Source organism: Mesocricetus auratus, unplaced genomic scaffold (genome assembly GCF_017639785.1).
Source record: "Mesocricetus auratus isolate SY011 unplaced genomic scaffold, BCM_Maur_2.0 Super-Scaffold_4256, whole genome shotgun sequence".
NCBI classification, from domain to species: Eukaryota; Metazoa; Chordata; class Mammalia; order Rodentia; family Cricetidae; genus Mesocricetus; species Mesocricetus auratus.
In genome coordinates, this window is record NW_024429182.1 from 121,603,586 (window position 1) to 121,630,214 (window position 26,629).

Genomic DNA, 26,629 nt, shown 5'->3' on the forward strand with positions numbered 1-26,629 from the left:
TTGTGGAACAGTAGCTTTCCATATGGGTTTCCATAACTCTCAGTTTTGGCTGACTCCCCCACTACCTCTCCTCTCCCTTATGCCAATTTGAACCTTTCCACCCCTCCCCAGTTACCCCCCTTCATATCACACGTGCTCTACTCTCCCCCTCCCCGAAGACCAGCATCTAATGGTTTTTCTATCTCCTTTGTGCTGGTTACACACAAACTAGAGTCACCTGAGAAGAAGAACCCTCATTTGAGGAATTGCCTACATCGGATTGGCCTGTGGCATGTCTGTGGGGGCGTTAATGATTTATGTGGGAGGGCTCAGCCTACCGTGACATCCCTAAGCAGGTGGGTCTGGGTTATCTAAGAAAACACACTGAGGACTCCATGGGGGAGGAACACAGGAAGCTGTGTTCTTGTCTGGTCTCTGCTTCCATTCCTGCCTCCAGGTTCCTGCTCTGAGTTCCTGCCTTGACTCCCCTCAGTGATGGAGTGTGAAGTGTAAGATGAAGTAAACCCTTTCCTCCCCATGTTGCTTCCAGTCAGTCTCTTACTACAGTGACAAAAGGCAAACTAGGACACCCATTTATCTGTGGATGGACAGTTAGACTGGCTCCATTTCCTTGCTCTTGGGAATAATGCAGCAATGAACATGCATTTGCAATTGTCTCTGTGGTAGGAGGCAGAGAAACTCTACTTTCTCAGCCTCTGAGATCCCTCAAGACTTTCTAAGAGGCCTTAGTGCCCACAGGTTCCTGTAAGAATAGGGTTCTCAAGGGGAGGTAGGCTCCATGGAGTCTTCACCTATAGCAAGTGCTTGCTCAAGGATACAAATGTTTGGCTGTACAAACCCAGGTGAAGGTCTTGTGAGAGTCCCTCATGGACACTGTAGGTGCTTATGGGAAGGGAGTGAGGACAATGACTTGTTCTAGGAAGCTTGCTGACTGTGATATTATAAGAATGGGAAGACCAAAGCTGGGCAGTGGTGGTATATGCCTTTAGTCCCAGCACTCAGAAGGCAGAGGCAGGTGGATCTCTTGAGTTCAAGGTTAGTCTGGTCTACAAAGCTACACAGAGAAACCCTGTCTCAAAAAACAAAACAAAACAAAACAAAAAAACCCAAAAAGAATGGCAAGACCACACAAAAGAGATCTTGGCATATCCTCTGACTCTGGACTATGTGAAGACGTAGAGTGTATATAAAGCTTGGAAATTGTAGGCAGATAGCTTCATGGAGAGCCAGTACCCGTGGAGAAAGATGGGTGACAGTGCTAAGGGAAGAAGTCAACTGTTCCTGTTGGATTCTATAAGGGCTTGGAAAACTACAAGAGCCTCCCAGGAAAAAGCCTGATGCTTTGGGTAGGAGCAGAGGCCCCAGGGATGCTGCAATAGTAGCTGCATCACAAAACGGGACTGTCTGACCTTGCTGACAAGCTCATAGGCAGGGAAGAGGGCCAAGACAACATGGCCTTAGGAAACTGCCTACAGAGAAGTCATCAACATTAGAGGGCTAGTCTAAGCCACAACAATACCAAAAAGGACCACCTCCCTGTCACAGTTGTAATTACCATCGTTACTGGTATGTTTCACTTAGTTTTCCAGTGCGAATGACATGCTAAATCCACTTCCTGTGCCTCTGGCTCTCCTTCATGGATCTGTCCCTCCTCTCTTTAGCTCTGTGTGGAGCCTTCCACTATTTTATACACTGGTTAATGAGCTCTGTCTGCACAGAGGCAGGGCCTGGGGGCGTGGGCGTGCTGACTGATCTGCTTGGGCTCCTGGCTCTTAACTGTTAATCCCTGGCTTCTGTCTGACCTGGAGCAGATGGAATCCCCTGCAGGATGCTCAGGCAGTTGCTCTATTTTTAAGAGTAAGGTAGAGACAAAAATACATAAATAAAAAGGAGGCAGGGAGCCTATCTTTGCAATGAGCAAAAGGTTGACGTTTCTGGGAGAGCAAGCTTTTCCCAATGGCAAGAGCTGTCTTTTAAAAGAGAAATCCTTTCCTAATTTGACAAGCTCTCAGCTTTCAAGAGGAGATTAAATGGCTAAAGTGGATGAGGAAATAAAGGAAGATGTATCTAAGGCACTTCACAGCTATGGTGAGCAATTTACTTGCTTTCATGCTTAGGTCTAAGCTGCCCAGTGTCTTGGCTGACTTTAGCATGCAATGAGCCCAAGTCCTGGCTCTGGTTACTATAAAGTGATGCACCATCCCTGATGTGATCTGGTCCAGTTCTTGTGTTTGTAAGGGAGTGGGAAATAACCCATGCTCATTGCTGAAGTCAGTGAGGATTCAAGTTTCCCACCCAGGTAGCTGACCGATCTCTTTGTGATTATTATTTTTATGATTGGAAAAATGTTTGATGTGGAAGCAGATAGGGGAAGTGGGAAACCTTGAGACAGAGGTCTTCATTGTCACTGCTAAGTCACTTTCCGAAAAGCTCATTTACAGCCGGCAACGGGAGAGTGTTCTCCTTGCGCTTCCCTTATATTTCATGAATATAATTATGAAACGGAGCACCTCTCATTTAAAGTGGCAAAGCCATGCTCTGCTGAACTGCACATGCCCCAGTTCTGTAAGGATCTCTTCTTCCCAGTCTCTTCCACACTGCTCCCACCTTGGAAAACCATCCACCGATTGAGTATTTCCAAAGGGGGGACCTGAAATTTGAAATACTGCAAAATTGGAAAGACTGTCAGTTTCAACGTGACACTGTAGTTGGAAAATTCCATATCTGACTTTATGTGTGACAGGTTGCAGTAATAAACACAGGTGTGTGAAGAATATTGTATGAAGTTGCCTTTAGGCTGTGTGTATAAGGGGCATGTAACTGGATTTCGCATTTAGTCTTGGGTCCCCTTCCAAAGACATTTCAGTATATATGTGCACATACTAAACATCTGAAAAACCCTTGCAATCTGAAACAGTTATTATTATTATTACTATTATCATTTTGGTTTTTTGAGATAAGGTTTCTCTGTGTAGCCCTGGCCTGGCTGTCTTTGAATTCACTCTATAGACCAGGCAGGCCTCAAATTCAGAGATCTAACTGCCTCTGCCTCCTAAGTGCTGGGATTTCAAGTGTGTGCCACAACACCCAGCTAATGAAATAGTTTTAATCTCAAGCATTGTGGACAAGGGATATTCTCCAACCTCTATTTACATTAGTATCTTAGAAGTAAGACATTGTTGACTTTTCTTGACTTCAGAAGGCTGGCCCTGAAGACCACTTGCCATGTGTGCTCCAAAGACCCCCGTTTGCTCAACTCTGTCTGCTGTCCCTTGTCCTGTTGATACATGTCTCATAAATCCAGGGTGTAGTAGATGCATGCCAGATGAGCACAGAGGTAGCCTTGGAGTAAAGACCTTTAAAAAAATTCCTTCCTCTCCTCCATCAACAGTTAGGTCATGATGCTCACAAATTGGGATCCCAGATGGCCTTCCCAGGGACTGTCGTGGAAGCAGGAGTAACTGAAACCATCCCCTTGTGGGAGTCTCTGCTGCTGCATCAACTCTCTGGTCCTTCTGCCTGGCAGCCATTTGGACCCAGCTCTGAGTACCCTTTTTGCCAGCTCACAGTATGCAATGCTAGAGCTCCCATTTCTGGCTCTGGCTCCTCCCTTCCAGATTCTTTTACTTGTCTGTTAGGTTTTCCCTGTATATGGATTTTAGTTTATTCTCCTTTTTCTGTTAAAAATAGATTTTTTTTCCATACAAAATATTCTGATTATGGTTTCTCTTCTCCCAGGTCCCCCTTCCTGCCCCACCAACCCAAATCCACACTCTTTTCCTTCTCTCTCATTAGAAAAAAATCCCTCAAGTATTTAAAAAATTAAAATAAGATAAAATAAAAACAAACAAACCATAGTAGGACAAACCAATCAACCAACCAAATAAACAGAAGAAAAGAGTCAGTGTGTTCTATGTCCTTGCCCTGGTCATCCCGTGTCTGTCAGCCCACTCCCACCCATCAATGTCTGAGACCAGTGGAAGGGCTAGCCCTGTGTTCATAGGAGAGGGAGAACTGTTCCTGCCCCTCATCAGCTACAGCACTCGGGAGAGTGGCCTCTATGCCAAGCCCAGGCAAAACAGTTGACCTGGCCCTGAAGGTGTAGGTGTGGGAGAACCAGCCCTGAGGACAGGAAGCAGGAGAACTGGCCGGCCCCTTGCTCATCTCTGTGAAGGGTGATCTCACCAAGGCAATGCAGGAGCACTCAGCCTGGTAGTGAGGACAGGGGAGAACTGGCAGGCTGACTAACCCTGCAGCTACCCAGGTCCAGACCTAGGATTATGTGTTGGCCCACCCCAACATCCACCCCATCTGTGATCTGCTGGAGCACGTGAGAGGACCTATCCTGCAGACCCAAAGCTTCAGGATTTCCACAACACTGGGCAACAGCAGGATAACGAAGAGGAGTCCCAGTGAGGGTCCAGCACTGATAGCATAGCAGAAACCAGAGGCCTCAAACCAGACCAATGAGTTTTTTTTTGTAATGAACAAGTAAAGATATGTGGATAAAAGGGTTTATGCATGACTCACTGTGTCACAAGACAGCTTCCATGACGAGATTGATTTTTTTCCTTCTCTCTCCTTTCTTCTTTTTTCTCTTAAACTTTATTGTATTTTATTTTTTGGGGGGAAGTTGCAAGGGCAGAGGATGGGTATGAAGGGACAGGGGAATGAGTGGGATCCAGATACATGATGTGAAAGACACAAAGAATAAACTTAAGAAAGAAGAAAACTAAAAAGCACATACAGATGGAGACCCACACACATTAGAACACACAAAAAGCCCATAGAACACAAGATCAGAAGCCGTAGTGCGCAAGCAAAATACCCGCAAGTTTAAAAAAATGTCCAGACAAAGTATTGCAAGACAAAAAACTTTTCTCAAATACCATTGACTTTGTTTTGTGTTGGTCCTCTGCTGCTGGGCGTGAGACCTGCCCTGAAGGGTGGATTGTATACACTGACACTCTGTTGGAGAAAAATAATTTTTCTTTGTGTGTGGTTATCAATTGGAGATAGCTTCTGGGTTAGGGATGGAGGCTGTGCCTACTTCCCATCTGAGTTCTGGGACCCTACCTGGCTTAGAATTTGTACGTGCCATGTACATGATGCCATGTAGTGTCTGTGAGTTCATATGTCTGCCAGTCTTGTTGTGTCTAGAAGGCCTTGTTTCCCCGGTGTTTTTCACTCCCACTGGCTCTTACAGTCTTTCGACTTCCTCTGTAGCGTTTTGTGAGCTCTAAGGGGAGGGATTTGATGAAGACATTCCATTTAAGACTGAGTGTTTCAAGATCTTTCACTTCCTGCTTATTCCAGCTGTGGGTCTCTGTATTTGTTCCTGTCTGTTCCAGGAGGAAGCTTCTCTGATGGCTGAGCAAGATACTGATCTGTGCTGGGCGGTGGTGGCGCACGCCTTTAATCCCAGCACTCGGGAGGCAGAGGCAGGCGGATCTCTGTGAGTTCGAGGCTGGGCTGGACCGATAGCCTCCAAAACAATACAGAGAAACCCTGTCTCGTAAGAAAAAAAAAAAGATACTGATCTGTTAGTATAGCAGAATGTTCCTGGGAGTTACTTTATTACTACATTTCTTTATCAGAACAGCAGTATTAGGTTTTGTCCTAGGTCCATGGCCTATATAGTCTCAGGTTCTTGGCTACCTGAGCAGTATTGGGCATGGGCTCCATATCATGAAGTGGACCTTAAATCCAACCAGATAGTGATTGGTTACTCCCATAACTTCCGTGCCGCTATTGTATCAACGTATCTTGAAGTCAGGTCACCATTGTAGATCAAAGGATTTGAAGCTGCTTGGTGTTTACTTTTCTCCTCTGTTGTAGAGCAGAGTATCTTCCAGTACCATGAGCACTGGTCAGTAAGGAGGAAGGCTCTACATAGGCAACATCTTGATTTTTTTTCCATGTTTAACTGGTTATATAGATGTTGTCTTCAGCAACAGGGCCTTACTATCAGTTTGTAAAGAACAAACAGTAGTCTTGGCAATAGCTTGTGTTGCTTAAGGATTACCATGGAACATCTTTGGTCAACAACTCATTTAGATGTAACCCATTCCTGGCACTGGAAGTTTTTTGTTGGTAAGAGATGCCTAGTTAGGGCATCGTTTCCCCTGTTATTTGGTGATTCCATTTAGATTTCTTGCAAATGTATACATTTTAAAAAGCGTCTACCACAATTGGTTTCCACATCATCCCCTCAAACGACCCCTTAGTTTTAGCTGTCCCTCCCCATATTTCCTCCCTTACCCCTTCTGTTTCTCCCCCTATCTATTTGGTCTTCCCATTAATTAGCTTTATGTGACAGTTCCACAGTGAATGAAGATATTAAAAACAACATGTTACATGTGGTAAATACATACAACATCTGTTAGACATTAAAAAAAAACAAAGAGTTTGAAGAACATGCATTTTGGACAGGCCATAAGCCAGAGCTTGTATTCATGTGTCATCGTTTGAATAAGAATGGCCCCATAGGCTCATCTTTTGAATGCTTAGTCATCAGAGAATGGCAATACTTGAGATGGATTAGGAGGTATGACCTTGTTGGAATAGGTGTGGCCTTGTTGGAAGAAGTGTGTCACTGGGGGTGGGCTTTGAGAGGCCAAAAAACCCAAACCAGGCCCAGTGTCTTTCTGTTTCTGGTGCTTGTGGATCTGGATGTAGAACTGTCAGCTACTTCTCCAACATCATGTCTGTCTGCACGTCTGAATGCCACCATGCTCTTCCTTGTGATGATGTTGAACTAACCCTCTGAAACTATAAGCAAGCCAGAAAGCAACACTCCTCCATGGTCTCTGTTTCATCTCCTGCTTCCAAGTTCCTCCCTTGTTTGTGTTCCAGCCTTGACTTCCCTCGGTGATGTGCTGTTACCTGGAAGTGTAAGCTGAAATAAAACCTTTCCTCCCCAAGTTGCTTTGGGAACGGTGTCTTATCCCAGCAATAGTGTCCCTAACTAGGGCATCATGTATTCAGGAATAACCAAAAGAGTCAAGCTCTGGCTTCTCCCATTCAATAATTACCTACAGAGTGGTTCCTGAGCTTGCCGCTGTTCATGAGACACGCGTTGGTGGTGGTGAGGACTTGTTTCTTCTCCGTTTGATGAATGAAGATACCAAAGTGGTGAAGCCAAATCATTGTTCTAAGGTTATGCTGCAAATTTGCCTATCACTTTCTTTTTTTAAAAATTTATTTATTATGCATATGCATGCCAGAAGAGGGTGTGGGATCTCATTATAGATGGTTGTGAGCCACCATGTGGCTGCTGGGAATTGAACTCAGGACCTCTGGAAGACTAGCCAGTGCTCTTAACTTCTGAGCCATCTCTCCAGCTCCCTTGCCTATCACTTTCTGAAGAGTAGACTCTCTGTGCTTTTTATGACAAGTCCTACAAGGAAATGAACTCCCACACAGAACACAGAAGCCAAGCCTGTACCTTGCCAGACACAATTGGTGAGTTGTTGGGTTTTGACCCAGGCCATTAGATTCTTTATCTCATGTCTTCTTTTTATGAAGCATGCCTTCACTGAAGCAATCCAGAGACTCACTTGGAAAAGGGTGAGTTGGGAAGTTGGAAAACCTAGATTATTGATCTCCTCAAGGCACGATCCTGATCTTGGTCCTTACATTTCATCTGTCCACCCCTACCAAGTCTCTCTCAAGTCATCTCTCTCATCTGTACATCATCTGGGACAGTCCTGGGAACTGCTGTCTGAAGAGGTGTCTTGTAGAGATGCATAGGGAAAAAGGGGTGCACTGTGTTGCTCTGTGTGCCAGTCCATTTGAAAGATGCTTTAAATCCCTGGAGAAATACTTTCACATTGTGACCTCGCATTCCTCAATATAGTCAGTTATCCCGGGGTTAAACACCAGAGCGGATGATTATGTTCTAGTGCTGGTTCTGGAACTGCATTGCCATTCTTTCTTCACCACACTCATTAAATTATCGAAGTTCTATTAAGATTTGCATGCAATCTTCCAGCCTCAGGACCCATCTGTTCTCGCTATTTATTCTCTAGGGAAGTCACGAATTTGTCATTTGTGAGTTTACAGTTTTTTGTATCTGTGATGCCAGTGGTGTTTCCTCTGCCAGGCTGCTATGCACGACTCCCCACGCAGGTCTCTTGGGGGGGGGGTTGTGAAGCTAATGGCATCTCTTTCCCCAGCAAGTGAGAAACCCTCAACTATGTGTGAGGACCAGCACGAAGTCCTAGAGAGAGAGGAGGAGTGTGGTCTGTGGAAAATCCTCCAGACACATATTCAGATCCACTGAGGGACCAGGGGCTCTTTATAATTCATATTGTTATGGTATGGGTCTGAAGCAAATCGCACTGGCTTGTGTTCTGAGTACTTGTTTCTAGATGGCAATGCTGTTGTGTGAGGCTGTCAAACCTTCAGGAGGTGAGGGCATGCTGGTGGAAGTGGGCCATTAGGGAGGGGTTTTGAAAACTGTAGCCTTGAGTTGGAGAGATGGCTCAATGGTTGAGAATGATTGTTATATAAGCATGAAGATCAGGGTTTAAGTGCAGTACCTACAGGACAGGCCCAGAGACCCATATATACCTGTAGCTGATGCTCTGAGGAGGACAGAGCTAGGAACATCATTGGGACTTTTGGCTTCTAGCACCCTAGAGAAAATGTGAGTTGTAGGTTCAGGAGAGAATCTACTTCAAAGGAATAGAGAGTGATAGAGGAAGACACTTGATTTCCTCATCTGTCCTCCATGTATGTGCATAGGTGTGTGCTTCTGCACACATATGTACACACACACAAGTACACAGACATACACACAAATAAATGAATCTTTAAAAAAATTGTAGGGCTGCAGTGATAACTCATCAGTTAAGATCACTGGCTGCTCTTCCAGGGGACTGGGTTCCATTTCCAGTAAGTACCTACATGGCAGCTAACAACCATCTATAACTCTAGTTCAAGAAGTTCTTACATCCTTTCCTGGGCTTTGAAGGCACTGTGCACATGTGGTACACAGACATTGATACAGGCAAAACACCTTTACACATAAAAACGGGAATATTGTAGCCTGCCACTGGTTCCGAGTTCAGTCTCTACTTCTGGTTGACCCTGATCGGAAGTGCTTCTGACACATACTCCTGCCACCATAAATGATCCCATGCCCATGGATGTCCTGAAATCCCCTGAAACTGTGAGATAGAACTAATTGTTCCCTTCTTAAGCCATGAGCCAAAGAACTCTTTTCTTCTTGAAGTTATTATGTAAGATATTGTCACAGTGCCTTAAAACCAGCTAATATACACACTGAAACTTTTTGCTGTCAGGAAATGCCTCTTTGCCCCCCCCAAATTTATTCAAAAGAGAGTGAATTCTTTTGTCATGTCTACCATAGCAAAAAAAGAAAAAAAACCCCACAACACAACACAATACAGTACAACACAACACAACAAAACAAAAAAGAACCAAAACAGAGACTGGGCAGAGTAAATGATAGAAGCTGATTTTCTCACAAGACCGTCCTTGGCTTTTTTTTTTTTTTTTTTTTTTTTTTTTTGGTTTTTACGAGACAGGGTTTCTTTGTATTGTCTTGGAGGCTGTCAGTCCAGCCCAGCCTCGAACTCACAGAGATCCGCCTGCCTCTGCCTCCCGAGTGCTGGGATTAAAGGTGTGCACCACCACCGCCCGGCTCCTGTCCTTGGCTTTTAAGTGACCATGTTCTCCTTTAGTCTTTCTTTTCTGTGTCAGTTCCTTAACTTTCTCGTCTTGTGAATGTAGTAGCTGTGGAACTATAGCCCACCCTGACAGGCTCATTTTGCCTCCATTATTCCTTCACAGGGTCTGACACCAAACAGAATTCCTTTCTGGAGTAGAAGTGGGTTGGAAATTCAACACTGAATTGAGAGAGTACACCATGAGTGTATGAGTGAAGGTGCAAGCATCTGGGTTTTCATTCTGGGCCAGGCACTGAGCTTGATTTCACATTCATTTCCTTGGTGTTTGAAAAGCAGCTTATGGACCATATAAGAGCGATCTCAGATGACATTTGTATAATTATAATTATGAAGTCAGTAGAAGGGCTAAGGCTTCTGTCATGATAAAGCACAGACTGGAGAAATCAAGTCACCTCGAAGAGGAAAATCTCCCAGCTCCATTGTTCTCAAATATAACTGGGGTAAGTATATTACAAACAACAATGGTAGTAATAGTGGTGATGGCAGCTGTTTGAAGAAGGCTTCCTTAGGTTGGTCTATGATCAAAATGATTGAAATACATTATTTATTCATACTCAGAACTCTAAAGACCACATCCAGCCCTCTTAGAGGTTGGTCTGCTTGTCATCTCAGGAAATGGACCTTCTCAGAAGGCAGCATTGACCATGTTTTCCAAATGCCATCACAGAAAGGGCAACTTTTGGCCAGCTAGCTAGGTTCTCTTAGCAATACAGTGCTACTGTGGGCCTAAGGGCGGTGGGCAAATGGCTGGGTACTTGGACACATGACTCATTTGCCTAATTTATTTCTATGACCCTCATCACCCTTCCTTGTAGAGACTTGCTCCCTGTGGTAATTTGAATTTAATTGACTCCCATAAACTCCTAAGGAGTGGTACTATTAGGAGGTGTGGCTTTGTTAGAGCAGGTATGGCCTTGTTGGAGGAAGTATGTCACCATGGGGGTGGGCTTGAGGTCTCATATATGCTCAAGCCATGCTCAGTGAGTCAGTTCATTTCCTGTTGCCTTCTGATCAAGATGTTGCCAATATCATGTCTGTTTGCATGCCGACATGATCCTACCATGATGATAATGGACTGAACCTTTGAAACTAAGTGAACAACCCCAATTAAATGTTTTCCTTATGAGAATTACTGTGGTCATGGTATGTTTTCACAGCAATAAAAACCCAAACTAAGGCAAAAGTTGGTACCAGGGACTGGGGTATGTTGTAATCGGCCGGACCATGTGTTTTTTTAGAAGAATTTGAACTTTGATACTTTGGGTTTGGAAAGTAGTAAAATGCTTTAAGTACTGCTTAGTGGGACATAGTAGTAGGGTCATGGAAGACAGAGCTGCTAAGAGTTATTTGAATTATGGGGGACTCACTCAAGAGTTTTCAGAGGAGAAGACTCTTAATATGTTACCTAGAGATACTTTTTGTGATATTTTGGTGGAGAAAGTAGCTATCTTTTGCCCTTGTCCAAGATTCTGCCTGAGTTTTGGATTAATTCCGTTGGCAGAAGAAATCTCAAAACAGCCTAGTATAGACTCTGTCATGTGGGTGGATATTAATGGTAACTCTAATGAAGACTTATAATGAAAAGACACAAGCTGAGCATGGTAAATTACAAAATATAAATTTTGAGGAGAAACAGAGCACCAGGAAGTAGAATGGAGCTAAATCCTCTGTTCAAGGAGATAAATGGATTAAAAAATGGAATAAAGGGAGTGGTGACCTCAGGGCAAGATCCCACCCAGCTAAGTTTCCAATTTGTGGAAAGAATAAAGAAACTCTTAGAGCTGGGTGTGGTAGGGGGCACACCTTTAATCCCAGCACTGGAAAGGCAGAGGCTGGTTATCTCTTTAAGTTTGAGGCCAGCCTGGTCTACAGAGCAAGTTTCAGGACAGTCAAGCTTAGACAGTGAAAGACAGAAAGCTGATGAAGATGTAATTGAACAGGGGACCATGTTCCAACTCCAGCAAGCAGCAGAACTTGGCAGCTTTGGCCACATGGATCTGGCTTTAGAGTTAAGGATAGAAGAAAGGGGTTATAGAATATAAGTCGCTGAGGCCAAGCATGTGTCAGGGGTGTCCCTGAGTTGAGGTCTATTGCATGAAGCTGTGAAATTGAAGCCTGGATTGCCTTGGAGAACCCAAGATGTTAGAGATGCCAGAATTGTGGGAAACCTGTTAAGGAGAGCTGCTGATGGGGAGTGGAACCAGCCCAAGAGAAAGAAACATGTTGCAGTCAACAAACCTGAACAGAGTTGGAGATCTAAAGAGTGTTTTGACGTCAGACGTGGACATGCAGAGTTTGGAGTTTGCCCAGCTGGTTATTGGTCTTGTTTTTGCCTAGTATTTCCTTGCTATGCTTCCTTCCATCTATTTTGGAATGGTAAAGTATATCCTGTACCATTATATGTTGGAAGTATGTGATCTGCTTTTTGATTTTGATTTTTACAGGGAGATTACAGTTAAGAGCTTTCCATATGTTTCAGAGGAGATTTTTGGACTTTTGATTTCGAAACAAGTTTGAAACTGTTATGGGCTATGGGGACTTTTGAAGTTGGACTGAATGCATTTTTCTATTTTACATTATGATATGGCTATAAGCCTTTGAGGACCAGAGAATGGAATGTGGAAGACTATGTGGCAAAAGCAACAAATGACTAGAACCTTGGTTCCTTAAAACAGAGAAGGTTCCTTTTATGATTCTGGAGGGCAGAAGTCTAACACGAATTTCATTTAGCAAAGGTCAAGGTATTAGGAGTGTTGCGTTCCTTCTGGAGACTTTGGGGGAGGAGGTCCACTTTCCTTCTTTGGCCAGCTCCTTGAGGCCAGCTGGATTCCTTGGCTTCAAACACAGAAGTCTAATGGCTTTTTGTTTGTTTGTTTGTTTGTTTTTTTGAGACAGGATTTCTCTGTGTAGCTTTGTAGACCAGGCTGGTCTTGAACTCACAGAGATCCACCTGCCCCTGCCTCCTGAGTGCTGGGATTAAAGGCATTCACCACCACTGCCCGGCAGTTTTAAATTCTCTATTGAACTCTATCCCTCCTGCCTCCCTTCTTACACTTAGAAGGATCCTGTGGTTGCATAGCACCCTCCTGGATGACCCAGCATAATCTCCTCATCCTTGATCATGCCTGCAAGATACATTTAGCATGTAGGATAAATATTCATAGATTCTGGGGGTTTAGATATGGATATATTTAGGGAGCAACCATTACATCCACTAAAACTGCTTGGTTAGATTAGCTTCATAAGTCAAAAACTTTCAGTGGTCAAAACCAAGCAAAGACAAAACACACACACACACACACACACACACACACACACACACACACACACACACACACGAAACCTGGAATGCAATGATGTCTTATGGGTAGATGCAAAGAACCTTTAACAAATGCCAACATTCCAAATAAGAAACAAATAAAAAATGCTGGGCACCACAACCAAGTGGTACTTCTCCCATAACTGAAAAATTGATTTAATACTGAAAAGCCAACCAGTGTGATAGAAAACATCATTAGCATGAAGAATCCCATGTAATCATCTCAATCAAAGTGGAAGAAATATTTGTTGGTCAATATCGAAATCTTTTCATGTTAAAAATATGGAACTTAGGTCTAGAAGGGGAGCTCCTAAATCTACTTAAGGGCAACTGTGGTGAATCCACAGTGAAAACAGCACAGCTTGAAGACTGAATATTCTCCCTTTGAGATCAGGAGCAAGACAAGGAGGCCTCGAAGCTCTGCTTCTGTTCAGTATTGCAGGGCACATAACACGGGCTTTGGACTCAAAGAACTTAGACTCAAATGCTAGTTTGTCAGTCATCAGCTGTGTGGTTTTGGGCAACTCACTTAGCCTCTCTGAGCTTTCCTAAGATCTGGGTTTTCCTTCAGACAATGAAATGATTGGAGGGTCTCTATTGGAGGATTTGTGAGGACTACACGAATAATCAGGCTTCCAGCTCTGAGCCGGGCATGTGGCAAGCACTCTAGAGATTTTTTTCTCCCCTTTCCCTTGCTGTTCACTTCTTAAAGAAAAGAGAAAGATGCGGATGAACGGGAGGAAGGAGGGAGAAAGGTGAACCATGCCTAAGATGGTCTGACTAAGGAACAGAGAGTCTGGAAAACAGACCATCAGAACCCTTTGTGCAGTGTTCCAGAACCAGCTCATTTTGTCATGCCCTTGGTGTGAGCGTGCCAAGACAGCATCCTGTTCTCCACACCCACGCATCAACAGCGCCTCCTCTGAGGCTGGCTCAGCCCGGGAGCCGATGAGAAAGCAGGGTGTCCACCCTCCCTTGATTCTGCTCCTTTTTTGTGGCTCACACAACTTACTGGGAAATAAAAGGGGCACCCAAGGAGCATCCCGCTAGGGGGTTGATGTTTAAGGATCTGAGAAGCCAGGGTGTGGAGGTGGGTGGAGAGGACGAGGTGAGACATTTGGAATAGCGGTCCTTCAGGACTCTGGCGCGCTGCTTCCATAGGTGGGGCTCAGGTGAACCCACTGTATATTGCGGCACCGAAAGTCACAGGAGCTTCCCGGGATGTGTATGTTGACTCTGCAAAGCTGTGAAGATCAGAAGGTTTCTGAGGAGTTGCTCCTTTCCTTATCATAGGCATTAAAGTGGGCTGTTGAGAGATTCAAGAGAAGATGGTGAATTACTGCATTTGGTCAAGCAAGATAGGTGGGACTAGGAGTCTAGTAGGACTCTGGGTAGGAGAAACACAGGGAGTCACAATGTAGCCTGCCAGAGAAGATGTCTGCACCCCTTTCTCCGGTAAGAGGAATACTTAGATTAACAATGATGGAGTAAATACTTAAGTCAGAGCTAGCCAGTAAGAAACAAGCAAGGCCAACAGCTTCATAATTAATACAGTGCCTTGTGTGTTATTTGGGGACTGCAACATGGCAGAGCCCAGGCGACTGGTGGGGAAAAACCAAAGTGACTGGCAAGGAAAAGGCTTCACTCTACAAACTAGAAAAAACCATCCCGAGGTATCTGAGCCTACCCCACTGGGAGACAGGAGAAGGCACACCTTTGAGAGTTCTTGTCTGTGTGGATCCCCCCACCCCAATGTGTTCCCCCACTCCAGGGCTCAAATCAAATCTGGGATCATGGAGACATGGCATTTTCACCCTCTGGGGATGAATGCCATCATCTGCCGTACTCAGCGTCTGGCTGAGATTTCCAGCCTTTCCCAGGAACGTTTTTTTTTTTTTTTTTTTTTTTTTTGTCTCTTCCACAGTGAGTCACCCTGAGGCCATTCTTGGAGAAAGTGGGATGGAAGAGCAGGGGGATGTGTCAGAATGCGAAAGGCTGTTCTGCACTTTCCTCCAAAATTGACTTCACAGTTTGTAACTGTGCGTTTTCTGCAGAGTCTGAGCAAGCAAATGGACCAGGACTGTCCAGGATCTGTAGCCTGCTTCTGATGGAAGCTGAGATCTCTGCATTGCCAACCATGAACAAGCCCTGGCACTTCACCAATGGGAAAGCCATCCCAGTATCCATGTGTGTGAGAGATCCTGGGGATCAAGTCGTTTCAACAGGTGTTCATCGTGTCAGTGTATGACTTACTATGGGCATGGCTTTGAGGGTATCGACACAGACAGTGTGAAATGAAGATATGGCAGAGAGACCAGCCAAGTGCTGGACTGTGCTGAAGTAGAAAGAAAAATCGGCTGTCTGGAGTTGGAATTAGGGGAGGAGAGAGCTTTGAGGCTGAACCAAGAATGATGGCAGAATGAGCCAAAAGGGGGAAAAAGCCCAAATTGGGACATGACCTGATTGCATGGGTGTGGCTGCAAAGATGGTCAGTAGTCAAGAGGAAGAGTTGCCTGGAAGCACAGCATGATGGGCCCAGCCCAGACTGCTCTCTGGGGGACTGCATGGAAGAAGTTGGTAGACAATGTGAAGCTCCCAAAGGACTCTTGGGAAGTTATTGGCTTGGTCCCATTATAGTCTGTGAATGGAAGCAGTACAACTTCATAGTTTGGGACCATGTCCTGGGGTCAGTGAGCCTTGTCACTATAGCACGAGAATGTCCTTCCTCAGCCTCTGTTTCCTGATGGTGAAATAGGGGCATGAGTGGTGGCTTAGGGATGAGCGTTGGTTTAGGGAAGGCAGAGTGGGAGGGTTAAAGAACTTATCTCAATGGCTGATGCTCAGGAAGGGCTCAGCAAAGGGAGCACCACATACTAACACTGTAACTCTAAGGAGATACCCACGGGGAAGGCAGGTTGAATGGGTTGGAAGGAGAGGAACAGCAGGTCTGAACCATGTGCACAGCTACTGCCAGTATGCAGATAAGCCTGGCCAAGGCCCAGACTGGGCAGCAGCATGGGAAGAAGGAGAGCCCACAGTGACGAATGCTGGTGCAATGGGAGGACTAGGGCTTAGCAAATGTGGGGAACAGGTTGAGGAAAGTAGGAGGACTCAGCCAGCTGAAGATCCCTGGCTAATGCAGCAGGGAAGATGGGTAAGGGATTCCATGGTGAGGTTTAATGGGTCCAGTGGGCACCAGAGCGGAGTCTGTTGCAAATGTATACGTGTGGTCAACGTGTGAATGATAGCCATGGCTAAAGCTGAAAGTGTGGAACCAAAAGGAAGCTCCAGATGGCGTTTAGGACATCCCTAGTGGCCCTCTAGGACATGCTGTCAGTGGAGTGTTGAAACAAGAGCCAAATTGTCAGGCGTGCACATATGAAGGCATGGGGTAACAGGTCTATGACCCAAATGTTCTTTGTGATGTTCAGTGGTGAAAAGAAGGGGTCTATAGACTGCAGACTGAGGCAGAGGACAGTGTTGGCAGGATGTGTGTTACTGGAATGTTCTACAGGGCAAAACATGGGGGAGAAAAAGCCTGAAGATGCAAAGGAAAGAGATGGAGGAGATGGCTTAGGAGGGGATGGGACTGAGTGCCACAGAGAGGGAGGAGCTTAACAGAGGGGTGTTGTAGAGCTGAGAGGGGAGGAGGATGGAGTGAAGGGATATGGTGATCTCAGAGCAGGTGTTTAGTGAACTAAGGGGTGAGGTCAGGAAGTCATGGAAGGGGACTAGAAGTGGAGTGAACTCATTTGAGAGGCTCGCAGCAATTTTCCTGGGGAAAACTAGGGACTTTATAGAGGTATTGGCAAGCAGGATTGGGATTCAATTGATTCAGACATCAATAGAGGTTGAGCATATGTGTTTGTACTTAAACATGTATTCTGTCTCTGTCTCTGTCTCTCTCTTTCTCTCTCTCTGTCTCTCTCTGTCTCTGTCTCTGTCTCTGTCTCTGTCTCTCTCTCTCTCTCTCTCTCTCTCTCTCTCTCTCTCTCTCTCTGTGTGTGCCTGTGGTTTGTCTTTCTCATGAGTGTTTAGCAGTCTAGGCAATGGGTAACAAAGGATGTATTAATTTTTTTCTTTGATGGAATCCTTGACAGACAATTTAAGGAAGTAAGTATGTAATTCTGGTTCACAGTCCATGGTGGGGAAAGCAGAGCTGTGGTTTAGGATTCTACAGTATATCATGATAAGAATGTTATGGTTCCCAAAAGCATTTGCATGGCTATAGGATCCTCACAGTCAAGAAGCAGGCATTGGCAGGATCCATGCCCAGCCTATAACTTATGAGACCTTCTTTCCCTTCAGTAACCCACTTCTTCAGGCTAGGTCCCACATCTTAAGGATTCCACAACCTTCTTCCAAAAGTACCACCAGCTAGCTAGTGGCCAAGTGTCTCAATCCATGTGCCTGTGTGGACATTTCAGGTTGCATCACAAGGGGTTAATGGCATCTAGAAGCTGTAGCTGCCAGTTCTTCAGGGGAGAGGACATGAGTTTACTTAAGTCCAGTGTGTAGGGAATAGATAAGACAACTGCAAAGACCCGCATTGCCCCATTGGCTTCCTTAATCCTGTTCTACCCTTCAGGAGACGTCACGTCAACTTTTACATTTTTGGGGTAGGGAAACTGAGATCAAACGGCTTTAGTGACCTGAATAGCAGCATGCACATGGAGGAAGAGGTGGGAGCCAGAGACACACCAGTCATTTGTAAGAATTAGGATATTATTATCATTATTATTTTTCCTCCATCTCATGCTTACAGTGCAGATTTGGTCTCAGGGCTATTTAGACTTTAAAGGGCAGCATTTCCTCTTGTGTCAGATGGATCAGTGAGGTAAAAGAAAAAAAAAAAGAACAAAACTGAGCCACCACCTGTCTGTTCTACTACTTGGAGGTAATACGTGTGGGAACTTTTTCCTCTTTTGAGCTGTCTGCTTAAATGCACAGGAATTGACAAATTCTAATGATAGTCTATTTTGGAGGGAGTGTTAAATTATTCAGAGGCAGGCACAAATAGACTGTCTCCAGCAGCCCTGACTTCCTGCTTGAACTTGCAGATGTCAATTTGTTGGATTTTCTGAGGGTCTGATGATGAGGCTCTGGCCAGAGAGGAGGCAGTCAGCAGGGCTTCTGTCCAGACTCCAGGAATGAGTGCTGGCTGGGTGGATGCTGTCTGCAATCTGGAACTCTAAACCTCCAGCCCCACCCACCACACTTCCAGCCTCTAAGCTGCAGGGTTGCCTGGTGTTATGGCAACAGCCCCCCCCCCAATTTGGAGCTTCTGGTTGCTTTTGTCATCTCTGCATGGGTGTCACGGAACCTCCTAGGTGTCTAGACCACAGGAAGCCAGACCTAGGGTGGTGGTGAGCACATACGGTTTTGCGTTCTCAGAGCTCTGCAAGGCCCACGTGTGCAAGAGGCTATTTACAGCATAGTTAAAAAAAGTGAGGCTTGCTGAGGAGCTGTAAAATGTGCTCCTTCCTATAACTGCCTCTTTCCATTTCACAGCCTCTGCTTTTCCAGAAGCCTTTGTTCTTGAGAGGACACGGCAAAGATTCTAGGTGTATTCCACATTGTTCTAATTTTTGGCCCCTTTTGTGGAGGTGCCTTGAGAAGTAGGCAGAGCCTACTGCAATGTAGAATGGTTATTTAATTTATGGACCAAACCAGGATACCCAAGATAGTGAATGGGAGCGTTCCTTAGTAATGGTTTTATGACATAAGGCACTGTCCAGAGTAACTAGAGTAACTCGGGCAGACAACCACATTATTAAGAACAGGGCTTTGGAACAGACTGTATTGATGGTTGATACAAAGACACAGTTTTCTCACTGTGAAGCTGGCACCTCCTTCTATCCGGCAGATAGGTGCACTATCTATAGTGTGCCAGGCTCCATTCCTAGGGCATCTGTTATCCTCAACTTGACAGGCTGTAGAATCAGCTCAGAGACAAGCCCCTGGGCATGCCCGAGGAAGTCTTTAGATGGGGCTAATTGTCCCAAATGTAAGGTAGACTGAGTACCCGAGTTACCTTTCTCTGCATTTGACTGGAGATACAATTCGATTAGCTGCCCTCTGCTCCTGCTGCTGAGACTTCCAGATGGGCTGGGCTGTGCGTCCTTGAGCCTTAGGGCAAAAGAAACCCTCTTTTCCTTTAGTTGCTTTTGTCAACAGCAAGGAAAAAACAGATATCTATATCCCCCCTTTTTTCTTTAAAAAAAAAGTCAAATAAAACCAACAGCAATAACACAACTTCTTTCTCTGCATAAAAACCCGTTTCTCGGTGTCCAGCAGGTAAGATTGCACCCCTGTGTTCTTGCTGCCTGTCTCTCTCCTACCCTTCCTTTTTTACCCCAGAAATAGAGAATGAACTTTTGGGTTCCTTATGGGTTCCATATAACAGTTTCTCAATTGATTTTAATTTTTTTTATTACTTCTCAAGTGATCTTTTCAGACCCCTGTCTCCCTGCTAATTGCCATGGCTATCCCTAAATTTTAATAGCAGTCTGAGCACAGTTCACATGCATGTAATTCAGGCTACTAGCAAGGCCAAGGTAGAAGGGTCACTTGAGCCTAGGAGCTCAGGGCCAGCCTAGGCAACATAATGAAACCATGTATCAGAACAACAAAAAAAAAATTAATACCATAGATACGGCACATATGTGTTCATGTGCTGTGTGCTTTTGAGGAGCTAAAAATCACTGTGATAGAGTACCTATTTGAACTTTCCCCCTTGAGGAACCAGCTGTCCCCCATGAGAACTGACTTTTTCTCCTCCCCACTAGGCAGCATCCTGCTGTGACACTGCAGTGTTTAGCACCATCATTTTTCTCTCTTCCCACTCAGTCTTAGATGCTCCCACATAGGGGATGTCACACTTCTCCACAGAAGCTTATATCTATGTGGTGGGGTGAGGGTAAGCCACGGGGAGACTGTACATGATCAACTGTCCTTTCTCTAACTCCTGCAGCATCCCTGTGAGAAAGTCTAGGCTCAGGGAGGCTGAGTCACTGTGATCCTGCAGTGCCGGGAATTGAAGACCACATCTGCGCTATGGAAAAACACCCAAAGTGATTCTTCATCCATAAGGCTAGGCAGGGGGCAATGGTGGAAGGCAGCTGTCTTTACCAAGCTCCTGCAATGAGTCTGGTGTTTGCTTAGGTGTTTTGTGTCCTTAACTCTGAAGTTGTGCCCTTGCACTTTGAAGGGAAGGGATGTGATGGCTTCAGAAACTAAAGATGAGTTTGCAATGGCTCTTTTGTCATTTTTGTCAAAGTTCATAGAGCCAGAAGCTCCTGAGTTCTGAGTTCTGGGTCTCCCTCTCTCCAAATCCTTTTCACCACCCATGTAATTGTGACTCCCTATACAGAAGGATGAGAGCCACCACACTTCTAGGTTTTTCTTACTGCCTTTCCTTTCTTTCAATAAAAACACATGCAAGCATCCCTTTCTCTACATCGTAGTTTTTACTAGTATTTACTAATTGTACATATTAGTAGCATATACTGTGGAATTTCTGCACATCTATACAACATTCATGGATCAAATGCAGCCTTCTCCATCCCCCCACCCCCTGTTCATTATTTCTGGTATGGTTAGATATGAAGATAAATATAAATGACAATGTTCTGCAGACAATACCTGCTTTCTCCTTTGCAAATTACTCTAGTCATAGACTCCTGGGTTTCTGGGAATCCCAGGTTAAATGTCACTGGCCTTTAAAATGACAAAGAATGATTTGTGTTCCTTGGAGATAATCTAGCCAACTGTTTTCCTGGAATTCATACATGGCTTTGGAGTGTAAACCTTAGATGTAAGTAGGAACAGACAGGCCTGGCCCAGCAGGCTGCTCGGAAGTTTGATGCAGGGATAATGCACTTGACAGCCAGAACAGAAGGAGTCTGTGTGTGGGTGGCTCACTCTCCAGGGGCCTTCTGTATATTCTCGGGGAAAGAACCTTTATCCATATGCGCTGATCTCAGCTGACTGAGCACCACCAGGGATGCTCTGGGACTGGCAGAGGATCTGCAGTGCAACAAGGATCTTGGAAGCTGTTCTCAGCAAGACCTCCCATCTTTCACTGACTTAATTTGCTGAACCTTGACCTGACAGCACTGTAGGACCAGGCATGCCTTCCACAGAGGTAGGCAAACTGTTTTATTATTATTATTATTTCAGCATGCCTGTCTCCTAGGATCATGAATGGCTGCTTCCTTCTCTGGGAGAGATAGGGAGAGTGAAATTGGCTTTCCTGCCAAGCTTGCAATGCTATGAATGCTGTCATATGGGGTCCAGAGTGGGAAATGATGAATGGAGGGCAACTGCCTTGTCTGGGATCATGAGGGTCTGAGTGGCCTCCCACTGTTCTCTTGTGCTTAAAGGGTACTGACCCTGATTAGGATTTTGACAGCATAAGGAAGTTATTTGCTCCTGGATGGGATTCCATCCTCTGAGGTCAGCCAGGGAGTGAAATGGAAGTGTCTGCCTGTGACTGTCTTAGCTCCTCTTCCTGTTGCTGGGAAAAACAAGCTGACCAATGCAAAAGAATGGTTTATTTGATCTCACAGTTCAAGAGTGTAGTTCAGCCTTGTGGGGTGTCAGGGCAGCATGATTGTGAACATGTAAATAGCTATCACATGCCATTCTCAATCACAAACAGAAAGAACAGATGCATGCTTGCCGCCCAACTCCTCTTATTCTCACATACAATCTAAGATCCCAGCCAGGGAATGGCATGAGACCGTTGTGAGTGGGTCTCTCCTTCTCAGTTAATGTAAACAAGGTAATTGTCCAGAGACCCACCTTCTAGGTGATTCCCTGAAGCCAACAGTTAACACCAACCACTACAGTGACTTTGCAGCAAGGAGTGTGGTGTCTCAGATGTAAACTAGCAGTTGGGGTTGTTGCTGGGTATTTGCTGTCCTACCCATCAGTTCACATAGCCACTTATAAACTAACACTCTGGGGCTTAATGTTAGTTATAACTGTTTGGCCAATGGCTCAGGCATATTACTGATAAGCTCTCACAATTAAATGAACCCATTTTTATTATTCTGTGTTTTACCATGAGGCTCATGGCTTGGCACCTCACGTCTTGCCTCCCCAGCAGCTATATGGTGTCTCCCTGACCCTGCCTTCTTTTACTCCATATTTCTGTTTGGATTTTCTGCCTGGCTCTATTCTGTCTGGCCATTGGCCAAATCAGTTTTATTCATCAACCAATAAAAGTAGCACATTTGCAGCGTACAGAAGGACATCCCACATCACGGAGTGACTCTGGAAAACCATTTACTGAATCTCAGGTTCCTTGACTAGGAAATCAGAGGGTTGCACTTTCTAGCTTTCAAACCATATTAATTTGTTTCCTATGTCTGTGGACTCTCTTTAAATTGATTTGCTTTTAAATTTTCATTTAAAGACTTCAAAAAGTTTAGCTTTTAAAGTTTCATTACATTTCTTCCCCTTCTTATTATTGTTACCATCATCGTGTGTGTGTGTGTGTGTGTGTGTGTGTGTGTGTGTGTGTGTGTGTGCACGTGACAGCATGTGGAGATCAGTAGACAACTTTTGGGAGTCAGTTCTCTCCTCCTACCCTGTGGGTTCCAGCGATGGAGTTCAGGTCCTCAGGTTTGGTAGTAAGGGAATTTACCAGCTGAGCCATTTCTCTGGCTCTTTATTTTTTTTTTTTTTCTGGAGATAAGGTCTCATGTCAGTCAGGCTTACCTCAAGCTCACTATGTAGTCTAAGATGAATGGATTCTCCTGCTTCTGCCTCTCAAGTGCTGGGATTAATGGTGTATAGCATTATACCTGGCTCTGCCACCTTTTAAGAAGTTTTTTTTTTAAAATAAACAATTTGAGTATATCAGTGGGGAAGTCCTCCTGACCCTGATGACTGGTTGTTTCGGTTGCTAATGTGTGTTGCCTATCAAGATCCAGCTAGTTCCAGTGTTTTGAAAACTGTGATGCTGAATGTGAGATCAAAGACTGGGTAGCATTCAAGCACTTACAGTTATCACTGATTTTGAATTCAAAGTTAAGACTTGCAGTGGACAAAACTGTCAGCAAATAGCTATCAAGTGGCTGTGTGTCAGGAAAGAGATAGCGGAGACACAGTATGGATGTTTATTTTTAGATGCAGAAACCTCACATCTCAGAGTTTGTTCTAGAAGTGCAGTGACAAGTGATGCAAAGACATCCATCCACCCAAGTCACAGGACACATCAGCTGCATGTAAACCCATAGCTAGGTAACAGAGCTCAGAATACAATGACTCACAGCCACTTCGGGGAGATGCTAGGAACCAACTTATTATATTAAAAATTAGCCAACAAGGGGAAATAGCATGTTTTAACTTTGCCTTACCCATACAGCATACTTTAGGACAACCAAAAAGGGAAGTTTTTCTTCATATAAATATTCCAGCTAATACATGAAGGAGTGATAGAATTAGAACTTTGTAATCTGTGATCACCGTGTGTGTGTGTGTGTGTGTGTGTGTGTGTGTGTGTGTGTGTGTGTGTGTGTGTGGGTATGCCTGTGTGTCTGTGTGTTCATTCATGTGCATAAACATGGAGGGCAGAGATTGCCCCCAATGTCTTCCTCAGTCCCCACTTACCTTAGGTTTCAAGACAGAGTCCCTCACTGACCCTGGACCTCACTGATTGACTAGACTGTCTGGCCAGCAAGCTCCAGGGATCCATCTCTCCCCAAGTCCCTCAGTGCTGGGGTCCTAGAAGGGTATCACTGTATTTGCCTTTGGTGAATATGGTGTATTCAGATTCAGGTCCTTGCATTTGTGTAGCAATCATTTTATCAACTGAGCCACTTGATCTCCCAAGAAAAGTAGAACCAGGTTACCTATGAAGTAGTCTTGGCCCAAACCAAAATGATGACAATCACATTACACTAATCCTAATATGGACCCCTAATCCTAACTTAACCATAACCTTAACTGTAACTGTAACCCACATATATCCTAAACCTAAACTGAATGCCTAATCCCTAGCCCTAATCCTAACCTTAAACCCAACCCTAGCACTAACCCTAATCCTAACTAGTGAATCTCAGTAAGAACATGTTTCTAATAGGACTTCTGGTGATGTATGTGTACGTGCACAGAATACATGAGCAGCCCAACAGGAATTGCTAGCCTCCTGTGTGTTGAGCATTTGAGATAAGATTTGTGCCACTGAGAACCAAGTGTTAAATTGTATTGTTCATCTGTAATTCAAACTCCGATAGCTACATGTGCTATGAGGTGCTGCACTGGGCAGCACTGCTTTAGGTCTAACTTGCCAATTCACAGGAGACACAGGGGCAGAAATTGAAAAGCATCATAAAAATAACAAAGCATATTCCAAGGAAACTGGAACAAACCATCTGGTTTCATTATAAGAAGGACCAGTGAACAGCATGAGGTAGTCTGGGAAGCGTCTGAGTCACTGAAGATGAGCCATTACCACCAGTAACAAGGTATAGAACTTATTTTGAAGCTTCTCTGAACAAATAAACCATGACCCCATGAAACAATTGAGAAAACTTGGACTCTGTATATTCAATGATGTTACAAAGTTATTGTTAATTCCTTAGATATGATAATGGTTAGTGGATTATTTTTCTAAAAGGAGTCCTATTATTATTATTGCTGTTGCTGTTGCTACTATTGAGATTGGGTTTCACTGTGTAGCCTTCCCTGGTCTGAAACTCTCCATGTAGGCCAGACTGGCCTTATCCTCAGAGATCTGCCTGCCTCTTCCTCCTGAGTGCTGGGATTAGGAGCCTGTGCCACCATGCTGGGTCTCAGTCTTATTCCTGAGCTTGGTAGGAGGTTCTGGAGTAAGAGAATAGCTAGTCTTGCATCTTTGACTAAAAAAATAGTCCAGAGAACACCAACCTCTGTCTCCAAGTGTGCGGCTTCAAGAGGGATGCACTTTGGGTGGTGAGAGGAGGAGGAGACACTGGCGTAGCCAGGTAAATGAACAGCATCAACTCTGGGGGTTGATGGGGGTAACAGATGCAGCCAAATTGCCCTCAGTCCTAGTGCCCTCTTTTTTTTTTTAAATAGATACCAGTGATCTATTTATAGATAAAAACTGCAGGATATTGAGAATTGCTTCAAAATCGCTAGTGGCCATGTGAGAATTTGGTCAGGGTGCAGACGATACAAGATTGGAATGAGTTAATGATTGATGGACTGTTTGGAGAATGCTTAGGAACATAATATGACATTCTTAATGTGTCTGGTATTTTCTGTAAAAAAAAGTGAAGAAAAAAAAGTAAGGGAGACTTCTAAGGAACCTCTTTCCGATCTCAGATGACAACAGACACCATAGCAACAGCGACAGAAATCACTATCCTGGAGCTAAAATGAGAGCTGTGCACTGGGCAGGGCAGAGGGTGCGGTGGCTACAGAAGAAGCGGCACAGGGCTCTGTCAGGGTCAGAGACCGGAAACAGGAAGTAGACCTTCCACATTCTGTGCCAAAGTGCCCGTGTCTCTGGCCTCAAGGAAAGCAAAGGCAGGCTTTCCCTTAAGGAAAGCATCTTCTATTTATCGACGAGGGGTTCATGTTTGAGAGTATTAGGAGGACTAGAAGAGTCCTGGAAACCAGATAATTCACAGGTGTAAACTGATCTCAGAAGACACCCACCGAGACTGGCTTAGGGAAATAAATCCCATGCGTTCCCTGCCAAAGGGGAGGTAAGTCATATCTGGCCTCTGGATTCTGTCTCCTGTTTCTGCAGTTTGGTGGTCGTGAGAGCCCACCTTTCACCTGGAGCTTGGTCTCAGTGATCTGGGTTAGTGGTTCTACAAGCGTGTCCCAAGACCAATAGTTTAGAGCGTTGTTAGAAATTGCCCATCTATAATGACACAGAGAAGGAAACTGCTATCCATCTCTTTCCACACTGGGCTTCATGGACCAATCAGAATTGACTTTGGGGCTTGTACCTGATATGTTTGTGCCACAAAAAAATCTTCTTCTGCAGAGGTGTGCTTGTACTTGGCCTAGCAAGTTTTTGCCATGCTTCAGTGGCTGCTTATCACTTTGTATTAAGCATAATAGGCCGGGTCCCTCATTAATTGTAGCCTTGCTGAGAGTTGACTTCTGGAGTGATAGAAATCTGTTTTCTTACGGCCACAGGCACTGTGCAGAATTCCCTACTGTCTCAGTTGAACATATGCTAACTCTGAGATTCGCCACACTTCCCCCAAGTTCTCTTAAAATAGAACTATTATTGCAATGGAAGCTGGAAGTGCTACAAGCTCTGAGGTGGTGGAGTTTGCACTGTGGAATGGCAGAGAACCACACTTTCTTAATACCCTCATCTGGAACAATGCGTATCTGTAGGCTTTGGGGGCTAGGGAGATGGGGGACCTGACTCAGTTGGTAAAGTGCTTGCTGTTCAAGCTTGAGGACTTGAGTTGGAATCACAGCACTCACATTAAAAACAAACCCAACCATTATTTGTAATAGCTAGTCCTGGAAGCAACCTAGATGCCTGACAACTGAAGAGTGGATAGAGAAAATGTGGTACATTTACACAATGGAGTACTACTCAGCAGGAAAAAAAAGGAATCTTGAAATTTGC

The 26,629-nt window shown here is 44.7% G+C and overlaps 1 protein-coding gene across 3 annotated transcripts in view; it reads left to right on the forward strand.

The window, feature by feature from the left end:
* Sv2b (synaptic vesicle glycoprotein 2B) overlaps positions 1-26,629 on the forward strand; it is a 185,665-nt gene that overhangs the window by 14,013 nt on the left and 145,023 nt on the right. The window contains exon 1 of one of the 3 annotated variants that reach the window (XM_040730195.1): positions 21,006-21,181. The exons of the other annotated variants lie outside the window; for them this stretch is intronic. The gene's annotated coding sequence lies outside the window, so the exon portion shown is untranslated. Of the gene's footprint in view, positions 1-21,005; positions 21,182-26,629 lie in introns of those variants that run through there. 3 annotated transcript variants of the gene reach the window in all.